Source organism: Vulpes lagopus, chromosome 3 (genome assembly GCF_018345385.1).
Source record: "Vulpes lagopus strain Blue_001 chromosome 3, ASM1834538v1, whole genome shotgun sequence".
In the NCBI taxonomy this organism is placed as follows: domain Eukaryota; kingdom Metazoa; phylum Chordata; class Mammalia; order Carnivora; family Canidae; genus Vulpes; species Vulpes lagopus.
Window position 1 is genome coordinate 65,545,787 of NC_054826.1, and position 23,067 is coordinate 65,568,853.

Sequence of the window (23,067 nt, forward strand, 5' to 3'; positions counted from 1 at the left end):
TAAAATCTTAAAAAAAATTTCAAGACATAAAAGTAGTATTCTAATATAGATACTATTCTGCACCTTGAGGGTGGTAATGTTAATGAGGTGCCATTATCTGTAGATCTTTTGCCCTAGGTGGTAATGGCTTATTTTGGGTTAGTAACTAGAAGAAATTTGCATATAGAATTGTCATTCTTATGTAACAGTGAAATGCTCCTGACCAAGATAACAGCAGATAATCTAGATTAGAAAACAGGTGTTTTTTTTTTGTCTTTTTAAAGATTTATTTATTTGAGATAGTATGAGCAGGGGAGGGACAGAGGGAAAAGCTGACTCTCCATGGAGTGGGGAGCCTTGGTGGGGAGCCTGATTTGGGGTTCCATCTTGGGACCCTTCAGTTCCATCATATACCGAACTGAAGTCAGATGCCTAACCCACTGAGCCACCCAGGCGCCCCCTAGAAACAAGTTTGAAAACTCCTTGTGTATATAATTTTGGACGATTTAAAGAAACATTGATTTAAAAAAATTTATGAATATATGTTTTTTGTTTTTTCTTTTTTTAATACACCTTTTTTACAGAAGGTTTAGAAAATAAAAGATGAATAAAAGTCACACATAATCTCACCACTGAGAGATAATATTGTGGCACATGCACAAATGTTTAGAAAAATAGAATTTGGCTTCTGTATGCTTCTATATCCTGCTTTCCTTGACGTTTTGCATTATACCATGATCATTGTTTTGTCATTGAACAAAAATCTTTCCTTTTGCTTTGGAGACAGGAAGGAAGTCATAGCAGTGATAACTAAAATAACATAATCTTATTTTGATAATAGTTCAGATAACTTGATTTTTAGTGACTACTTAGTATTCTATTACATGGATATATAATGATGTGGTTTGAAGTGGTAGGGTTCAGAACGAACAGCCAAGAAAGTATTCTTGAGACCTCTTGGTTGCAAAAGCGTGGTTTTATTAAAGCACAGGGACAAGACTTGTGGGCAGAAAAAGCTGTACTGGGGTCATGAGGAGTGGCTTGATTATATACTTTCAAGTTAGGAGGAGGTTAGGAAAAGCATATGTCTCTAAAGAACTTCGGGAGCAAGGTTTCTAAGACCTCAAGGGCAAACTGTTAGGACAAGATCATTTATTACTGTGTAATAAAAACCCTAGTCATGAGACCCTTCAGAAGTATATTGATAGGCCATATGCTTAGGGGAGGATTGCTAACATATACCTTGGGGGATAGAGATAAAGGAAGGGTCCAAAGGAATTTTTATGTGTTATAGTAGAGTTACAGGATCCTGGGAGGATAATGTTAAGCTAAGATTGCCTTTAGCCCTTAACAGTATCAAATAAGGCAGCTGAGTTCCTAAAGGAATGTCACTCTGCCTGTTTGAAGGATTTGTCAGTGGGCTGTAAGTAGTAAGGAAATGTAATTTTTCTTTTGCCTTTGCTTCCCAGATCACATAATAATAATTTATCATTAAATTTTTTTCATTGTTGTAAATAATGTCATTATGACTTTTCTTCTGTGTATATTTTTCTGTACTAGCCTAGTTTTTTAGTAAGTTCCTGAAAATGGAAAAAGAGTATGTGCATGTGCATTTGAGGGTTTTGATATATATTTCACATTACCTTCAGGAAATGCTAGAACACTTCAGTGTCAGACTAGTTTTCTTTAGGTTCCTTTTCCTACCTTTGCCAATGTTGGTGTTACTATTATTTTAAGTTTTGTTGTTGTTGTTTCGTTTTTTGTAATCCAGTTGACAAAAAATATTAGCTTGTTGCTTGGTTGTTCATTTATTTGATATTGGTGAGATAAGACTTTTTTTTTTTTTTTTTTTGAGATAAGACTTTTTCATATATTCTTGTTTCTTCATGTCTTGTCCCATTTTTCTCTGAGCGTTCATTTTTTAAATTTATTTGTAAGAGCTTCATGTATATTAAGAGGATCAGTATTACTTCACAATTTACATTTAACATTTTAGTTTTTTTTTTTTTTAATTTTCATTTATTTATGATAGTCACAGAGAGAGAGAGGGAGAGGGAGAAGCAGGCTCCATGCACCGGGAGCCCGACGTGGGATTCGATCTTGGGTCTCCAGGATCGCGCCCTGGGCCAAAGGCAGGCACTAAACCGCTGCGCCACCCAGGGATCCCACATTTTAGTTTATTTGGAATGTATCTTGATATATAACAAGAGGTAAAGTTGTAACTTTTTTAAAACCTGTAGTTAACTAGTTATCAACAAGATTTAAAAATCTTTTATTTTATCTTAAAAATTATCATGTAGTAAAATGGACTTCTTGGGGTATGTTTAGATTTTTTTTTGTGTGTGCTTTTTTTTGCTATCTTTATATCCTCTTTGGTGAGATGTCCACATCTTTTGCCTATTGTAAAATTATTTGTTTTCTTACTGTTGAGTTGTGAAAAGTTCTTTTATATTTTTTCTTGTTACAAGTCCTTTCAAGGATATGGGATTTCCAGATATTTTTTTCCAGGCCATGGCTTTTCTTTTCATTCTCTTACTAGTGCCTTTTGCAGAGTAAAAGTTTTAAATTTTGGTGAAATCCAATTTATTAATTTTTCTTTTATGGATTGTGCTTTTAGTGCCATGTCTAGGAACTCTTTGTTTAACCCCAGGTCACCAAGGTTATCTGTAGCATTTTTGTAATTTTACTTTTTTTTTTTTAAGATTTTATTTATTTATTCATGAAAGACACACAGAAAGAGAGGCAGAGACACAGGCCAAGGGAGAAGCAGGCTCCATGCAGGAAGGCCACTGTGGGACTCAATCCCGGTATTCCGGGATCACACCCTGATCCAAAGGCAGACGTTCAACAGCTGAGCCACCCAGGCGTCCCATGTAATTTTACTTTTTTATATTTAGATCTGTGATCCAGTGAATTTTTATATTAGGTGTGACATTTAGGTCAAAGTTCATTTTTATGCATATAGATGTCTATCCATGCTGTGTTTTTTCAATCATTACATGATTGAGAGGAGTAAAAGCATACAGAATGAAATAGGACAGTGGTTGATATCTTTGGTTCTTGAAACAGATGAACCTGAGTGTGATTCTGGGTTCCTCGATCTGTGTAGACTTGGACAAGTGAACCTCTCTCTTTTTTTTTTTTTTTTAAAACTTCATCCAGCTATACTCTTAATGATTTGTTTTTTTTTTTTTTTTTTTTAATTTTATTTATTTATTTATGATAGTCACAGAGAGAGAGAGAGGCAGAGACATAGGCAGAGGGAGAAGCAGGCTCCATGCACCGGGAGCCCGACGTGGGATTCGATCCCGGGTCTCCAGGATCGCACCCTGGGCCAAAGGCAGGCGCCAAACCGCTGCGCCACCCAGGGATCCCTCTCTTTTTTTTTTTAAGTAGGTTTTTTTTTTTTTTTTTTAAGATTTTTATTTATTCATTCATGAGAGACACACACAGAGAGAGGCAGAGACACAGGCAGAGGGAGAAGCAGGCTCCATACAGGGAGCCAGACGTGGGACTCAATCCCAGGTCTCCAGGATCACACTCTGGGTCAAAGGCAAGCGCTAAACTGCTGAGCCACCAGGGCTGCCCAAGTGAATCACTCTAAATCTTTTTTTTTTTTCCTTTTAAATATGCTCCATGCCCAGCATGGAGCCCAACATGGAGCTCAAACTCAAAACCTGAGCCAAGACCAAGAGTTAGACACTTAATTGACTGAGCCACCTAGGTATCCCCTCTCCAGACCTTTATAGCTTGCTTTGTAGGAAGGATTAAATGAGGTAATGTAGAGTACTCAGCGTGGTGCTTGACACATAATAAGCATATCATAAATGGTAGCTACTACTTCTATTTTTATGACTACTTAGATTAAAATTATTAGTATTCCTTGGTGTATTAAGAAAAGATGAGGGCTGTCTTTAATAGTTGTGTGCTAGGTTAATGAAAATGTTCTGGGTGAAAGTTTTTACAAGATTCTTCCCTCTTGTGTTCCTTTTTTTCCCCTCCTTTTTTCTTTTCCTTTCCTTTCCCTTATCCTGTTCTATTGCTTGAGCTGGGTCTTTTTTTTTTTTTTTTTTTTTTAAAGTGGGCTCCATGCTGGGTGTGGAGCCCACATGGGGCTTCAACTCACAACCCTGAGATCAAGACCTGAGCTGAGACCAAGAGTCAGATACTTAACAAGTTGAGCCACACAGGTGCCTCTCAAACTGGCTCTTAAGTGTTAGAATATAATGAAATATAGATACACAGATACAGAAGTATTAGAATCCAAGTACTTGTGTGGGACTGGGATTGGGAATTGATAAAATTGATTATTTAAGAAGGAGACTACAGCATGGGATAAGATATAGAGAAGTTGAATCATTGTGCTGTACACTTGAGACTAATGTAACATTGTGTGTCAACTCTACTCAAATTAAAACAAAAATTTTTTTAAAAAGGAGGCTACCGGGACACCTGGGTAGCTCAGCGTGTGATCCTGGAGTCTTGGGATCGAGTCCCATATCCGGCTCCCTGCATGGAGCTTGCTTCTCCCTCTGCCTCGCTCTTTGTCTTTCATGACATTTTAAATAAAATCATTAAAAAAAAAAAAAAAAAAGGAGGCTACAAAGGTGAGTAGATTCAGACTGGGAAATATGAGTAGACAGTACCGTTATATAACCCATTTTTAAGTGATTAACTTGATATTTATGTGCTTGAACAAAGGCACATCTGTAAGCCAAATATTACACATATATATAAAATTAGTAAGCCATCAGAATATTTTTTTTCCTCTCAGCATTTTATAGCAAGATAATTTCATTTTCATTAGAAGGTGGGATAGGAGAAAATCGGGAACCCTGAAGTTTCAATATGGGCTGGTAAATTTGGGGCTGGGGTGCTGGCAAATTTTGGAATTAATTTTACCTTAAGCCTGCTGTATTAGATCAGGCTCGTTTGGGATAATCTCCCTATCTTAAGGTTAACTGGGCCATATAACATAGCAGTGACGTCTCATTACTTTCATAGGTTCTACCCCCAATCCAAGGAGAAGGGATTATATGAGAGTCTGGGTCATTGAAGGTTATTCTTAGAATTCTGCCTACCACATATATTTAAAGACTTTATATATTTTAGAGAGAGAGAGTAGGAGGGAGCAGAGGGAGAGAGGAGAGCTCCAAGCAGACTCCACACTGAGCGTGGAGCCTAATGCGGGGCTTGATTCCATAAACCCGAGATTACAACCTGAACCAAAACCAAGAGTCCGGTGCTTAACTGACTGAGCCACCAAGGTGCCCTTAATTTTCATTTTTAAAAAATATTTATTTAAGAAAGAGAGCGTGGAAGGGGAGGGGCAGAGGAAGAGGGGGAGTCCCAAGCAGACTTTCTGCTGAGCCTAGAGCCCCACTCTGGGCTTGATTTTATGACCTCAAGATCATGACCTGCGCTGAAGTCAGGAGTTGGACGCTTAGGGTCTGTATTTTACCTAAATACTATTTGATTTGATAAATTAATTTTACCTTATTTTACCTAAATACTATTTAATTTGATAAATTAATTTTACCTTATTTTACCTAAATACTAACATTGAAGCTCAGTAGTTATATATTTTTTTTAAAATGTTAGAAATATTGGTATGTGACAAGCAGCCTTCTGTGTGTGTGTGTGTGTGTGTGTGTGTGTGTACACTTTCTCACTTTTCTTTTGGCTCTTGACTTGGGCTGACAGGGAACAAATACTAGAGAATGATTACTTTAACTCAACTGGAATGAGATTGGCCACTGTGAATGTCATGCTGGCCTTAATCAGCCCAGAGTGCTTCCTTCCTGCTTTCAGGGAGACTCCATAGTGACATTGCTTTCTTCCTCCATCTAAATCAGGTTCTGATAACAGCAGGGGAGCCCAGGGTAGAAGAGTAAATAAGTGGTAAGAGATCATTATCTACCTATTATATGGAAGAAATTTTTTGTGAATTTCATTTTGATGTTAGAACAATAGACAGATGGCTGCAAAAGCCTTTAGGCATTTTCCAGTGGTACTCTGAATTTATTACCTCTATTTAGGTGAGTTCCCTTCTAGTAGCTTTTTTTTTTTTTTAAAGATTTTATTTTTAAGTAATAATCTCTGCACCCAATGTAGGGCTCGAATTTACAACTCCAAGATCAGGAGTTGCATGGTCTGCACACTGACCCAGCCCAGCACTGCGTCCCCCCTCCCCCCACTGCCCTGTAGCTTTGAAGAGCATTGAGATAGGAGTTGTTTCATGAAAGACTATGGCATTCAGTCTTGATTTGGTTCCTCTGACGTTCATTTGTTATCTCTGATCATTTCTTCATCTCTAAAATAAGAAAGGGCTCAACATTCTCCTGTTTGTAGGAAAGTGATGACACCTGTTGGTATAAAGTTGGCTCTTCAAGGTTTTGAGTTTATAGATGTATTTGTTGTATACATTTATTAAAATAAAGTTTGTCATACACAGTGTTTTGTAACTACTTTTTGACTTAACAGCATAAGTAAATACATGTAAACCTAATTACTATTTTAAGGATTTTATTTATTTTTTTGAGAGTGAGCAAGCGCAAGCAGTGGGAGGAGTAGAGAGGAAGGGGGGCGAGGGGGGAAAGAATCTCAAGCAGATTTTGCACTGAACAGAGTCCAACTCAGGGCACGATCCCACAACCCCAGCTGAAACCAAGAATTGGTCATACAACCAACTGAGCCACCCAGGTGGCCTAATTACTATTTTATTTTATTTTTTTAAACTTTATTTATTTATTCATGAGAGACACAGAGAGAGAGAGAGGCACAGACACAGGCAGAGGGAGAAGCAGGCTCCATTCCATGCAGGGAGCCTGACGTGGGACTTGATCTCGGGTCTCCAGGACCACACCAGGGACTGAAGGTGGCGCTAAGCCACTGAGCCACCCGGGCTGCCCCTAATTACTATTTTAAATTGCTGGATTCTATGAACGTACCCTAACATTTTAAAAAAAGATTTATTTAGTATTTATTTTTAGAGAGAGAGCACAGATGGGAGGTGCAGAGGCAGAGGGTGAGGAAGAGAGAATCTCAAGCAGACTCTTCGCTGAGCGTGAGCCTGACTCAGAGCTCCATTGCATAACATTGAGATCACCACCTGAGCCCAATCCAAGAGTTGGATGCTTAGCCAACTGTATCAATCAGGTGCCCCAGTACCCTAACTTATTTCATCAATCCTCTATTAATGGACCATTAAAGGAAATTATTTTTATTAATATTACTATAATGAACATTTTTGTATGTGCATCTTTATGTCTTAGCTGATGATTTCTTTGAGATATATATATATATTTTTGAAATACGTTTATTTTTTGAAATATATTTTATTTTTTCTTTTTGTTTTTGTTTTTTTTTAGATAAATTTATTTTTTATTGGTGTTCAATTTGCCAACATATAGAGTATCACCCAGTGCTCATCCCATCAAGTGCCCTGCTCAGTACCTGTCACCCAGTCACCCCCACCCCCCGCCCACCTCCCTTTCAACCACCCCTAGTTCCTTTCCCAGTGTTTGGAGTCTCTCATGTTCTGCCTCCCTTTCTGATATTTCCCACTCATTTTTTCTCCTTTCCCCTTTATTCCCTTTCACTATTTTTTATATTCCCCAAATGAGTGAGACCATATGTTTGTCCTTTGATTGACTTACTTCACTCAGCATAATACCCTCCAGTTCCATCCACTCTTTGAGATACATTTTGAGACAGATTCTTAGAAATAGAATATGTGGGTTAAAGGAGAGTAAACCTTAAATTTTAATAGATTTTTTTAAAGATTTAATTTTTTGAAAAGATTTTATTTATTTATTTATGAAAGACACAGAGGGTGGGGCAGAGACAAAGGCAGGTGGAGAAGCAGGCTCCCCTCCAGGAGCCCGATGTGGGACTAGATCTTAGGACTCTCCGATCCTGACCTGAGCCAAAGGCAGATGTTCAACCACTGAGCCACCCAGGTGCTCCTCCAAAGTTTGTTTTTAAGCCCCTTAGGGGCAGATGTAGAGTATGCTTTACTGTAGGGCTAATTTAGCTTCACTACTAAGGTGTATCCTTTCTGGTATCTCTGGTAATTGTTCTGTGTATTTAAGAATAGTCCCTCCATTCTGGCTGGTAAGAATTTGAATATTTACCTGCTATTTGAGCTTTGGGTATTGTTTGGCTAACAGCTTCTGTTAGTTGTTCTTATCTGGTCTTGTGAGTTTCACGTGAGCTCTACAAGTGCAGATTGTTGTTCAGCCAAAGTCTGAAAGAGACTTTATGCAGATTTCTTGATTTGCATCTACCCCCACTTTTTTTTTTTTAACTTCCTCCTCTAGTGGTTGGCCCTGCAAATTTTATTTGCCTTGGCATTCATTCCTGAAATTCACTTTTTGTCATCTCAACTCACTGGGCTCTGGTTTCCCCACTCTGTACCACTGTGGAAGTTGTCTCCATTCAGAAAGCCAGGATGGGACTCAGTTTGCTCTTTTCTCCTAACTTAGGGATCACTTTTCAGGACTATTAATCTAATGCCTGTAAACATTTGATTTATATATTTTATCTAGTTTTCTAGTTATTGATAGCAGGAGGACGAGTTCTATAGGAATTAATTTTCCATAGGCAAAAGGAGATATTCTCATATATTTTTAAATGGAGATATTCATACAGCATAAAATTCCCATTTTTAAAGTGCATAGTTCAGTGATATTTAGTATCTTTATTACAGTGCAACCATTGCTACTAATTCTAGTATATTTCCATTGCCCCAAAAAAGTAAATCTCATATCCACTAAGCTGTCACTCCCCATTGCCACCTTCTTCCAGTCCCTGACAAGCATTTACTTTCACCATGGGTTTGCCTATTTTGAATATTTCACGTAAATGGAATCATATGATGTGTAGCCTTTTGTGTTTCACTTACAGTGTTTTTAAGGCTTATCTATGGTTTATCATGTAACACTATTCTTTCTATGGCTGAATAATATTCCATTGTATGGATATACCACATTTTGTTTACATATTCCTCCATGATGAGCATTTGGCTTGTTTCCATTTGTGGGCTATTAAGAATAATGCTTCTGATGATTTGTAATCTTGTAAATAAGGCTAGGTTTACCACTAGTTTTATTCACTCATTCAACATTGAGTGATATATAAAATAGCAAATAATTGTTGAGCTCTCGCCTTGTACTAGACAGTGTCCTGAGTGCTTTCTGTGTTATTTTGTTTAATCTTCAGTCCATCCTTATGTGGTAGATATTAATATTCCATTTTATTGATGAAGGAATGGAAATTCTGGGAGAGTAACTTACCCAAGGTACTACAGTTATGGGTCTACTGTGCTAAGTAGAATGGATGATACAGCATTGTGTGTGACCTAATAACTACTCTAATTCATACAATCCAATAAAACAAATATATGAGGTTAGTTGCGGTAGTTGCTATAGGAAATTATTTGAATGGAAAAGAATCCTGTTGAAATTGAATATATTTTGGGGTGCTCTTTGGTTTGCTTGGTGGAACATGTGACTCTTGATCTCAGGGCCCTGAGTTCAAGTCCCACATTGGGCATAGAGATTACTTAAAAGCATATATATATTTTTTTTTAAAAGAAAGAAATTCAAGATGTTTTGAGGATTGCTTGTCTGTTAACCAGTTTTACTAGTCTTTTAGCAAGTATTTTATTTTATTTATTTTGTTTTATTTTAATTTAATTTAATTTAATTTAATTTAATTTAATTTAATTTAATTTGTAAGTAATCTCTATACCTGTCATGGGGCTCAAACCTACAACCCCTGAGATCAGGAGTTGTACACTAATGACTAAGCCAGCCAGGTGCCCCCAGCAAGTGTTTCATTGAGACCAACCTATACTAAAATTGGATAGTAATTTGCACAGTATTTGCAGATTTAAAAAAAGAACAAGAAAGCCGTCCCTGTTATACTTGGTTGTTTTTTTTTTTTTAAGATTTTATTTATTTATTCATGAGAGACAGAGAGAGAGAGAAGCAGAGACACAAGCTGAGGGAGAAACAGGCTCCATTCAGAGAGCCTGAAGTGGGACTCAATCCTGGATCCCAAGATCATGCCCTGAGCCAAAGGTAGATGCTCAACCGCTGAGCCACCCAGGCATCCCGTGCTTGGATTTTTCAATTCTAAATCATATATTCCCTAATTGTTAAAAAAAGATATATGGATCAGATATCATCTAAGAAGGCCTTTTGTTTATTAGGAATGCCTATCTTTAGTCCTGAATCAGGACTGCAAGAAGTGAGACTATCTTCTTAAAACAACTCATTAATATTATTAAATCATTAAATATTAATAGTATTTTGAAAGATTTTTATTCTCTTTTTTTGAGTAGGCTTCATGCCCAACATGGGGATCAAACTCATGACCCTGAGATCAAGAGTCACATGCTCCATCATCTGAGCCAGCCAACCGGCCCCCATAAATAATATTTTTAAAAGGTGAATTTATCCTCTTGGATAGTTATGTCAAACATATCAAGTCCTTTTGGGATCTCTGGTGTGAAAGGTACTATTGAAATATGAGTTTATTAGTTTACATTTGTACCCTACCCTATTAGGAGTTTTCTGTTGCTGCATAGTAAATTACCTCAATCTTGGTAGCTTAAAACAATATCCATTTATCATCTCACAGTACTTAGTAGTTCTGTAGATCAGAGAATCTTGTGGGTTCAACTGGGTTCCCTGCTTAGCGTCTCACAGGCTGAGGTCAAGGTGTTGGCCATTTTGGAACACACCAGAGGCCCTGGGGAAGAGTCTGCTTCCAAGTTCAGTTCCTTGTGGCTGTAGTCCTGAGTCCCCATATCCTTGATACGTACCCCTTCTAGCTTCTATTAAATTCCCCTATGCTTCAAATCTCTGACTTCTGCCATCAGCCAGAGAAAACTGCTTTTTTTAAAGAGCTCATGTGTATAGATCAGGCTCGTTTGGGATAATCTCCCTATCTTAAGGTTAACTGGACCATATAACATAGCAGTGACGTCTCATTACTTTCATAGGTTCTACCCCCAATCCAAGGAGAAGGGATTATATGAGAGTCTGGGTCATTGAAGGTTATTCTTAGAATTCTGCCTACCACATATATTTAAAGACTTTATATATTTTAGAGAGAGAGAGTAGGAGGGAGCAGAGGGAGAGAGGAGAGCAACAAGCAGACTCCACACTGAGCGTGGAGCCTAATGAGGGGCTTGATTCCATAAACCCGAGATTACAACCTGAACCAAAACCAAGAGTCCGGTGCTTAACTGACTGAGCCACCAAGGTGCCCTTAATTTTCATTTTTAAAAAATATTTATTTATTTTAAGAAAGAGAGCGTGGAAGGGGAGGGGCAGAGGAAGAGGGGGAGTCCCAAGCAGACTTTCTGCTGAGCCTAGAGCCCCACTCTGGGCTTGATTTTATGACCTCAAGATCATGACCTGTGCTGAAGTCAGGAGTTGGACGCTTAGGGTCACCTAGGTGGCTCAGTTGGTTAAGCATCTGACTCTTGGTTTTAGCTTTGGCTCAGGTCATGATTCCAGGGTCCTGGGATTGAGCCCTGCATCGAGCTCCCTGCTCAGTGAGGAGTCTGCTTCTCACTCTCTCAGAGGGATCTCTCAGATGGATCTGCCCCTCCCTTAGCTTATGTGCGTGCTCGCTCTCTTTTTTGCACATGCACACTCCTCTCTCAAATAAATAGATACGATCTTTAAAAAAAAAAAAAAAGAGTTGGATGCTTCACTGACTGAGCCACCCTGGTGCCCCTCCATTTTCATTTTTATTTTATTTTTAAAGAATATTTATTCATGAGAGACGCAGAGAGAGAGAGAGAGAGAGAGAGAGAGAGAGAGGAGCAGGTGGGGAGCCTGATACGGGACTCCCAGGACCCCAGGATCACAACTTGAGCCAAAGGTAGATACTCAACCACTGAGCCACCCAGGTGCCCTTAATTTTCTTTTTTAAATTTATTTATTTATTTATTTATTTATTTATTTATTTATTTATTTATATTCATTCATTCATTCATTCATTCATGAGAGACACACACGTTTGGGGGGGGGGGGCGCAGAGACACAGGCAGAGGGATAAGCAGGCTCCATGCAGGGAGCTAGACATGGGATTCGATCTTGGGTCTCCAGGACCACACCCTGGGCTGAAGGCGGCACTAAACCACTGAGCCACCTGGGCTGCCCAGTTTTCATTTTTAAACATTGTTGTGAAGGTCACATTTTTGATATAACAGAGGACCTTTCTCTTCCCAGGTCATATGGTATCTTTCCCTCACCCTTCCTTGAACTTTTATTCCTTTAAAAAAGTCTCTTTTCTGTCTTTATTTGGTGGCATGCTTGTCCTTGACCTCACCCTTGATTCTCCAAGGAAACTGTGAATTTACCTTTTAGAAGAGCGTTTTCTGAAATCACCTTCCTTTGTGCTGATCAGTTTATAAGAAATGTTATTTCACTCCAGACATTATCACTCTCATCCCTGTGCTGCAGCTCTCTAAGCCTGAGTATTTAATGTAGGATTTAGCTGCTCGCAGACATCTGCAAGGTATTTTTCATCTGTGTGATCTGTAGATAAACTGCACCTTACTTTTTCACTCTTTCGTCTCTTGCATTAATATTCAAAGATGTCTTCACTGTCTGTGAGTTCAAGAAGTATATTAAAACCCTGTATATCTCTCAGTCATTCTATAGCTGGTAATGCTGCTATAATTCTATTTTATCTCACAGCAGGGTCCAGTAGAAAGCACATCAGTAATGAAAAACAGTAATTCAAAAATGTGTTTGGTGGAGCATTCTGAGGGCTTATAGCAACAGGGGGTTTCTCAGGCTGCTGGGAGAACCTGGATAGGTTATAGCTCCAGAAACTACATAATTCTGCTCACATTGTAATGTGAAGGCTGACACTGGGCAGAAGGGACTAATGGATCTGGGTCCTCCCCCCGCCCCCCGAGTTGGGATTATTTTTCCATTTAGTATTCATTGAAGAAGAAAATTTATATATAAAACCTTTGGTGTATAATTTAGGATTCTTCATATATAAGGGGAGTTGTGGGATTTTTAATTATCTTATGAACTAATTTAGGATGGAGATGGAATAGTTGTCTTTGGTTGTAAGAAAAATTGTAAATTCCTGAGTCTTGCTGTTGGGTAGGAAAGTAAGAAATGTTTTATATATGTGTGTGTGTGTGTGTGTGTATATATATATATATATATATATATATAGTTTTTTTTATTGGAGTTCAGTTTGCCAACATATAGTATAACACCCAGTGCTCATCCCGTCAAGTGCCCCCTTCAGTGCCCATCACCCAGTCACCCCATCGCCCCACCAACCTCCCCTTCCACTATCCCTTGTTTGTTTCCCAGAGTTAGGAGTCTCTCATGTTTTGTCACCCTCTAATTTTTCCCACTCATTTTCTTTCCAGAAAGTAAGAAATGTTTATAAGATTCATATATTGCACAATTTGAATGGAGATATTTGCTTTGAACAAATGTTTATCTTCTATTCATTCGGTATTTATTAGATGTCTGCCATTTGCCAGGTTATGTATTATGTACTAACGATGGACTCTACTCTTATGGATGTTGTACTCTAGGGAGAGAAATCATGTGGATATAATTACAGCATTGTGCAATAGGTGCCATTAGGGGGGACTGCATGGGTACCTACAGAAGATGTTCTCCAGTGGTTGGAAAAGGGAGGTGACACTTGAGCAGAGTCTTGATGGAAGAATAAAAGCTTGTGCCAGGTTGGCAAGTAGGGGGTGGGCATTCTCTGCAGGGGAAATGGCACCTGCAAGGTATGGCAGTGTTCTAGTCTGTTTTCAGGGGAGAGTGGGGAGGTTTTTAAGAGTAGAGTCTAGAAGTGGGTAGGGTAGGGAAGAGTGGCAAGGTGAATGGTATCCAGGTGGTAAAAGGTCTTGTATGGGTAAAGGATTTTGGTTGTATCCTAGGATTGAGCCCAGCGTGGGGCTCCCTGCTAACTGGGGAGCCTGCTTCTCCCTCTCCCTCTGTCTTTCTCCCCCCACTTGTGCTTGCTCACTTTTTCTCTCTCTCTCTCTCTCACATACACACACACAAATAAATTAAAGCTTTGTATAAAAAATTATTAACTTAGAATTGTAGAAAAATAATTCTGAAGGCAGTGTGCAGAGTGGATTGAGGGTTAAGGAGTGGGGTACCAGAGACAACTACCAGTTAGAACCTATTGATAGAGTCTATAAAAAAAAAAAGACTAGGGGCACCTGGGTGGCTCAGTTGTTTAAGCATCTGCCTTTGGCTCAGGTCATGATCCCTGATAGAACCCCATGTCGGGCTCCCTGCTCTGCGGGGAACCTGCTTCTCACTCTCGCTCTGCCTGCTGCTGCGCCTGCTTGTGCTCTCCCTCTCTCTGTCAGATAAATAAAATCTTTTAAAAAAAGAAAAGACTAGATCTGGGGTTTATTTAGGAGGTTATGTACTCCAGAAATATTACAGAGGTCTCTAAGGTGGGGATAATAATAGTACCCATCTTTACTGCTGATATGAAGAGTAAATGTGTTAATAGATTATGGTGTTTAAGCTATGTGCAGAGCATGGCACATATATAGCTAGTGCTGTATAACTGTTAGCTGTTTCTGTAATAATGCCATAGATTACAGTATGGGTGATGAGGAAAAGCGTGGCATCCAAAAGAAGCTAAGGGTCTGATTTGAAGAAGTGGTGTACTGTTAACACATTACTAATGTTTGAGTGATCAGTGTCTGGAAATGAATGTAGGTTGGTAGATAGATTGTGAATTAGTGCTTACAACTAACTTAAGGAGGATAGTCAAGCTTTTAGAAAAGTAAGGTTAGGGGCAACCCTGGTGGTTCAGCGGTTTAGCACCACCTTTAGCCCAGGGCCTGATCCTGGAGACCTGGGATCGAGTCCCACGTCAGGCTCCCTGCATGGAGTCTGCTTCTCCCTCTGCCTGTGTCTCTGCCTCTCTTTCTCTCTGTGTCTCTCATGAATAAATAAATAAAAAAAAATCTTAAAAAAAAAAGAGAAAAGTAGGGTTAACCCCTCATTGTTTTCATTAAAGATAAGAAGGATGCATTCTTTAGTGAAGGGAGGATACTCTTTGCTCCTTTTTATGGGTAAGGATATTTAGACAGTGCATTCTTTTTTTCTGGTCAGTATAAAATCTAATGTTTGAATATTTGTCCTTTGTTTTTAAGAATCTCCACTTTCCCGTAATTACGTCTGTATAGAATTTATAAGCCAGAAGAATCCAATCCAAACTCTGTTTTCTGAAGCATATTCAACTTAAGATATTTAATAACATATAGAGACTCTCTTGAACATTCTTTTTTTTTTTTTTTTTTTAATTTTTTTTAATTTTTATTTATTTATGATAGTCACAGAGAGAGAGAGAGAGAGAGAGAGGCAGAGACACAGGCAGAGGGAGAAGCAGGCTCCATGCACCGGGAGCCCGATGTGGGATTCGATCCCGGGTCTCCAGGATCGCGCCCTGGGCCAAAGGCAGGCGCCAAACCGCTGCGCCACCCAGGGATCCCCTCTCTTGAACATTCTTAAAGAATAATAGAAATGACTCAGCAGAGTCATTTAATTAGCTCTTGATGGTGCTTTATAAAGCGAGCAGAGATGGTATTTGTTTAGAGTGGTACATGGCCATGTAAGAAGCAGGAAGCAGGGGAAGCCTGTATTTATTCCATACTGTGTGCCAGAGGCTTCACACATGTCTCTTTTAATACTCAGAACAGTTCTGTGAGGGAAATGTCCTTTTTATAGATGATGAAATTGAAGTTTCAGGACAATTGAGTAACTCACTTCGGGTCACACTGCTGATAGGAGGCAGAATTAGAATTTGAATGTAGGCCTGTCTGGTTGCAAAGCTAAATGCTCTTTTCACCAGTCTGCCTTGTTTGAATAACTTTCCTGTGTGAATGAGATTTATGTCACTTGCCCAGAAGTGATTTCATGGGGTTTAGCCATATAAAAGGAAAGAAAATATGAGCATAGGGAAGGCTCCCATGTTTATTTCCTGTCCTTGCATGGAATATCAGGAAGTGAATTGGTGGATCCCTCACGAATACCTATTTTGTACTTAATTATAGGTTTTGTGGGAGCATGTAAAAAATTTATAGGACCTTTGACGTGGAGGTAAACTAGGCCATCTCCTACAAACGAGGAAAACGAGGTCCAGAGAAGTGAAATTGCTTGCCTAATTATAGCTGGTTTGTAACAGAGTCAAAATTAGAACCCTAGACTCTGTATTCCAGGTTTAAAGGCCTTTTATAGCTAAATCACGAACCTTTGCTATGCCTGGAGCTCCTAGAAGATGATAACTGTGAATATAATTTGAGGAATTTTTTTGCTTTGTTTTGTTTTGTCTCTGGTTCTCAGCATGTAATGTCAAATCAGAGTGCTTCTGGTGGTACAGGTTTGCATTAGATTCATAGGTGTTCTTAACTCTTATGTAATGGCATGGAGGCTTCCCCTTGCTAGCTGACAGCTCTGGCAGATGTGCCTGCGTTATATCCCATCTGTGTGGAGAGGATGATTGAGTTCTACCTGGGGCTTTAAGGAAGCAGAGAGAATGAGTGAATGCTCCATGGTGGGCTAATCCATACTTTCCTCCACTGGCCTTTTCCCCAAGCTTGACATTTTTAGATTTTGCTATTACTTGTTAATTGTTCATGCTGATAGCATTGCCAGCAGTTCTGCCCCAGTGGAGCCCATGTGCTGGATTAAAAGTGCAATCAGTGAAGGGCCTGTGAGGATGTGGTAGTTGCTAGTGATAAATCATGGAGCTGCAGTTTGAAGGACAGGGGTAAGGTTTTGTACCTGAGACTGCTTAGTTTAGGATGTGACCTGGAACTCTGTACTGTGGCTGAGGCCTGCACACCAGCTTTGGGGAGGTAGCTGGAGCATCATTTTCTTCTTGGATAAGCCCTTATTTAACAAATAAACACTTTAGGGGATCCCTGAGTCGCTCAGCGGTTTGGCGCCTGCCTTGGGTCCAGGGCATGATCCTGGAGACCCGAGATTGAGTCCCACATCGGGCTCCCAGCATGGAGCCTGCTTCTCCCTCTGCCTCTTTCTCTCTCTGTCTTTCATGAATAAATAAATAAAATCTTTAAAAAAACAACAACAAATAAACACTTTAGATATGACTTAGCCCTAAAGATACACTCTTTTTTTCATTTAGACAGAACTGCTCTAGGGAATTCTGTTACCTCACCCTTTGCTGCTTCTTGTTGGGTGGAAAGTCGTCACCATTAGAATTTTCAGGCACCAGCCTGGTTGTCCAGCCTAATGGAGTAAAATCGTTCTAGCTGCAAGTAATGGTGAACTTGGAGCATGGCCCAGTGTAATTAAAACCCCTGGAGTAAAGAATTTGCTGTTGGTCTTTATTCATTTCAGTCAAGAGGCTTGTGGGTAGGAATATGATATATTCTGAGCAAAGACAAATAGTGGCTCTAGAGATTTATACCATCGCCTTGAAGATTGTTTGGTTCCACATTAAATTTAGATAATTCAGTAAGAGAAAAGATTTTTCTTCATAGATGGCATTGCTAAAATTCAGGGTGTTTCTCCATTTACTAAAAGACTGTCCAGTGGGATTACATATAAATGATATAATTTCTAATACAGTTAAAGAATGAAGGCTTATGACTCAGAGTTCTCCAGAAGAATTCAGATTGTGTGGCCGTTAGATATCCCATCTGTTCTTTTTCCTGCTCTTTTGTGTTCTCTATGTTTTGTTTCCCAGTATTTAGTATTTTCTTGGCAAGTGAACTCAGGTTGACCTAAGTGATAGGCTCTCAGAGAATAAGGTAAAGAAGGAAAAATTCTAGAGCTTCCCTTTGCTAGGTAATAAGTTTTTTTGTATTGTTTTAAACCATTAAATTTGTGGTAATTTGTTACAGTACCAGTAGGATACTAATAATTTTAAGCTCACAGAAAAGTTGTAAGACTAAGGATAGCACCCTTTACTCATACTCAGAACACTCTGTTTTTATCATTCTCCCTTTTTTCTTTCTTTCTGAACCATTTAGAGTGTGTTGTGCATATTATGGCCTTCTACCCTAACGATATATGAGCAGTTCAGTTTCCCCATGTCCTTAATGTCTGTCTTGATTATAGTCATTCTGATGGGGGTGAGGCAATATCTCATTTTGATTTTGATGTGCATTTCCTTGATGACTAATGACGTTCAGCATCTTTTCACATGTTTCTTAGTCATTAGTATATCTTCTTTGGTGAAATGTCTATTCAGATTCTTTGTTCATTTTCACATGGAATTATATATCTTTTTATTATTGAATTTTAAGAATTTATTATATATTTATATTTATTAGATATATGAATTGTAAATATTTTTCTCCCAGATATTTTTCTCTGTGGCTTGTCTTTTCATTTTCATTTTCTTTTTTTCTTTTTTTTTTTACGATTTTATTTATTTTTTCATGAGAGACGAGAGAGAGAGGCCAAGACGCAGGCAGAGGGAGAAGCAGGCTCCATGCAGGGAGCCCAATGTGGGACTCCATCCTGGGACTCCAGGATCATGCCCTGGGCTGAAGGCAGATGCTCAACCACTGAGCCACCCAGGTGCCCCATGTCTTTTCATTTTCTTAATAGAATCTTTTTTTTTCTTTTTTTAAAGATTTTATTTATTTATTCATGAGAGATACAGAGACACAGGCAGAGGGAGAAGCAGACTCCTTGCAGGGAGCCCGACGTGGGACTCGATCTGAAGTCTCCAGGATCACACCCTGGGCTGAAGGCGGCGCTAAACCCCTCAGCCACCGGGGCTGCCCAATGGAATCTTTTGATGAAGTACAAGTTTTTAAATTTGATTAAGTTCAATTCATCCTATTTTTTTTCTTTTATAGATCATGCTTTTATGGTGTCACATCAAGGAAAGGCAAATATTAATATCTCTTTTTAGAGAATTATGAAATTTGCTTTATTCTCCATTTAGTGATCAGATCCATTTATTGTGTGAGCTTTGTTGAATGTGTAAGGACTTGCCTCTGGGTGATGATCACATTGTTCCTGCCTCTTCTAAATGGCTGTTACTAATGAGGCAATATAGTATTGATCAAAAATGTAGACTTTGTGGCTTGACTGCTTGGGTTTGAATTTTAGCTTTATCTCTTACTAGCAGTATTACTTTGGGAAAGTTATTTTACTTCTCTGTGCCTCAATTTCCTCATCTGTAAAATGGGGATAATATATCTTTCCTCATAGGGTATTTGTCTATGTAAAGTGCATAGGAATGCCTGGAACAGAATAAGGGCAAAAAAAAAAAAAATACTAGCTCTTATTATGAAGGAAGCAATTCTCAACTGTAGTTTGGGATGAAGTTATGGATGGATTTTGGGATCATTTGAGGGGCATTTAAACACTTTGTATGCCTTTCTAAAATGACAGGTCCTGCCACTGGTTAGAGCAGCTGGGGTGATAAACATTGCACTTAGCCTTCCTTGACACATTTACAACTGATTGTTCCTTAAAATCACTTTAATTAAATGAGGCAATTTGAGTTGATGTGTAGAATCACAAAATTCTTTATCAGTTATAAAAATAACTCAAACTCCATTAACACTTAGAAAATGAATAATCTATTAACTCCTGTTGCCAACGCAAAAATTAGGCAGTCTTAGGCAAGCCAAGAACAGAATGTAAGCTATCTGTGTTTGATAAATTCATTTCTTTGCCTTTGGGGTAGTTTATTAATCCAGGGATCAGATTATGGAACCAGAACTTGGCAATGCAAAGTAGGATTTGTGCTTTGCTTTTGCTGGAGGAGAAGATTCTTAACTTTTTTCTTGTCTTCATTTGCAGAATGAACATAATGAAACTTGATACCTACTTAGCTTCAAAAGGGATTCGTGATCTGATATGGGACTAGTATCAGGATACTTTTTTTTTTTTTAAAGATTTTGTTTATTCATGAGAGACACAGAGAGAGCCAGAGACACAGGCAGAGGGAGAAGCAGACTCCTTGCAGGGAGCCCAATGGGGAACTCGATCCCTGCACCCGGCATCACGCCCTGAGCTGAAAGCAGACTTTCAACCGCTGAGCCACCCAGGCATCCCTAGTATCATAATACTTAAAGAATTTGTATAATTCAACAACAAATGGGCAAAGAATTCGCATAGATATTTCTCCAGAGGAGGTATCCGACAGGGACATGAAAAGATGTTCAACATCATAGGTCAACAGGGAAATGCAAATCAAAATACATTGAGGTAACGTGTCCTACTCAGTAGAATGGCTATAATAAAATTTTGAAAGGAAAGTAGTAAGTGTTGGCAAAGGTGGAGAGAAATAGGAACCCTTATACAGCTGCTAAGAATGTAAAATGATTGAGATGTGGAAAACTGGTGATTCCTCAAAAAATTAAGCATTAAAATTACTATGTAACCCAGCAGTTCCAGTCTTAGGTATATACCCAAAAGAACTGAAAACATGGCAACACAGAAACTTGTACATGAATGTTTATAGCAGCATTATGTGTAGTAGCCATGAGATGGTAGCAAACCAAATGGCCATTAAAGGTGAATGAATAAACAAATTATGTTATATATACACAGTGGAATATTATTCAGCCATAAAAAGGAATGAAGTACCAATACACGGTATAACTTGGATGGACTTTCAGTTAACATGCTAAGTGAAAAAAGTCGGGCACAACAGTCATATATTGATTCCTTTTATTTTTTTTTTTTAATTTTTTTTATTTATTTATGATAGTCACACAGAGAGAGAGAGAGAGAGGCAGAGACACAGGCAGAGGGAGAAGCAGGCTCCATGCACCGGGAGCCTGACGTGGGATTCGATCCCGGGTCTCCAGGATCGCGCCCTGGGCCAAAGGCAGGCGCCAAACCGCTGCGCCACCCAGGGATCCCTTGATTCCTTTTATATGCTATATCCAGAATAGATAAATCCAAAGAGACAGAAAGCAAATTAGAGGTTACCAGGGGATGAGTGATGCGGAATGGAGAATGTTATGGAGTGTTTTTATGGGGTAAAAAAGTTTTGAAACTAAAGAGGACTGATGGTTGCACAACATTGTGAATACAGTAAATATCACTAAATTGTACACTTTAAAATGGTTAATTGTATGTTAAATGAGTTGCACTTCAATTGTTTTTGAAAAGGGAGATTTATGAGTCTATTTACTATTTTGGCTACCCAGACACAAATGTTTTGAAGTGCAAGGAATAAGGAATGATGAAAAAGGATAACTATATTTGATGTGGCAACTCCAGTGTCTGGATATCTCTCCATATTCATTTTTCATTCTTCTCTCTGCTTGGGAGAATTTATTCTTAAAACATAATATTTTACCTGAAAATACTGTACTGTCTGCTAAGATAGAAACGGTGTTTTTGTTTGTTTGTTTGTTTTAGATTTTATTTATTTATTCATGAGAGACAGAGAGAGGCAGAGACATAGAGGGAGAAGCAGACTTCTTGAAGGGAGCCCGGATGTAGGACTCCATCCCCAGACCCGGGTTCAAGCCCTGAGCCAAAGGCAGACGTTCAACCACTGAGCCACTCAGTTATCCCAGAAACAGTTTTTTTTTTTTTTGTAGAGAGTATATTGTTCTTTGGGGAATCCCGTCAAAGAAAAAATCCCAGTTGCTCTGGGCCTAACAGAGCTGGTAAAGGAGCAAAAGATATTATTAGAGCCTACATTTAGAAGGCATTCTGTTTCCCCCAGCATGCCATTCTATCAGGCTACCAGTTCCTTTTCAAAAAAATTTATTTCATTGAGGTGAATTTCACTATATTTGATGTGGCAACTCCAGTGTCTGGATATCTCTCCATATTCATTTTTCATTCTTCTCTCTGCTTGGGAGAATTTATTCTTAAAACATAATATTTTACCTGAAAATACTGTACTGTCTGCTAAGATAGAAACGGTGTTTTTTTTTTGTTTGTTTTAGATTTCACATAACACAAAATCAGCCATTTTTTTTTAAAGGTTTTATTTATTTATTCATGAGAGAGAGAGAGAGAGAGAGAGAGGCAGAGACATAGGCAGAGGGAGAAGCAGGCTCTGTGCTGGGAACCTGACGTGGGACTCGATCCCAGGTCTCCAGGATCACGCACTGGAAAGCGGTGCTAAACCACTGAGCCACCCAGGCTGCCCCCAAAATCAGCCATTTTAAAGGGAATGATGCATTGGCATTTTGTGCACTTACAGAGTTATGTAACTATGAGCTCTGTATCACTTTGAAACATTTTCATCACCCCAAAAAGAAATCCTGTACCCATTAAGCATATGCTTGCCAGCATTTGTTATTTTCTACTTTTTTTATTATAGCCAGCCAAGTTGGTATGAAATGGTACCTTATTGTGGTTTTCATTTGCATTCTCCTTAATGCCTAATGAAGTCGAACATCTTCATGTGCTTATTGGCCATTTGTATTTCTTCTTTGGAATAATGTCTACTCAAGTTCATTTTTTCTTTCCTTTTCTCTCTCTCTCTTCCTTCCTTCCTTCCTTCCTTCCTTCCTTCCTTCCTTCCCCCCTTCCCTTCCCTTCCCTTCCCTTCCCTTCCCTTCCCTTCCCTTCCCTTTCCTTTTTCCTTTCCTTTCCTTTTTCCTTTCCTTTTTCCTTTCCTTTCCTTTCCTTCCCATGATTTGCAAATATTTCTGTAATTCTGTAGGTTGTCTTTTTACTTTCTGATAGGTTGTCTTTTTACTTTCTTGATAGTGTTGATACACAAAAGTTTTTAATTTAGGTGAAGTCTCATTTATCTATTTTTGTCTTCTGTTGCCCATTCTATTGATTAATATCTAAGAATCTATTGCCAAGTCCAGGGTCATAAAGATTTTCCCCTAAGAAAACTCTTCTAAGAGTTTTATGGTTTTAGCTCTTATGTTTAGGTCATTGATCAATTTGATGTAATTTTATATATGGTATGAGGTATGGGTCCAACTTCATTTTTTTGCATGTGGTTATTCAGTTGTCCTAGAATTATTTGTTGAGGAGATTCATCTTTCTCCATTAAATTGTCTTGGCATCTGGTTGAAAAATCAGTTGGTCATAGATGTGTGGGCTTATCTCTGGACTCTAAATTCTCTCCCTG

At 38.7% G+C, this 23,067-nt stretch overlaps 1 protein-coding gene across 4 annotated transcripts in view; it reads left to right on the forward strand.

Moving 5' to 3' along the window:
* Window positions 1–23,067, forward strand: part of ASCC1 (activating signal cointegrator 1 complex subunit 1) — a 97,999-nt gene that overhangs the window by 16,222 nt on the left and 58,710 nt on the right. The window lies entirely within an intron of this gene.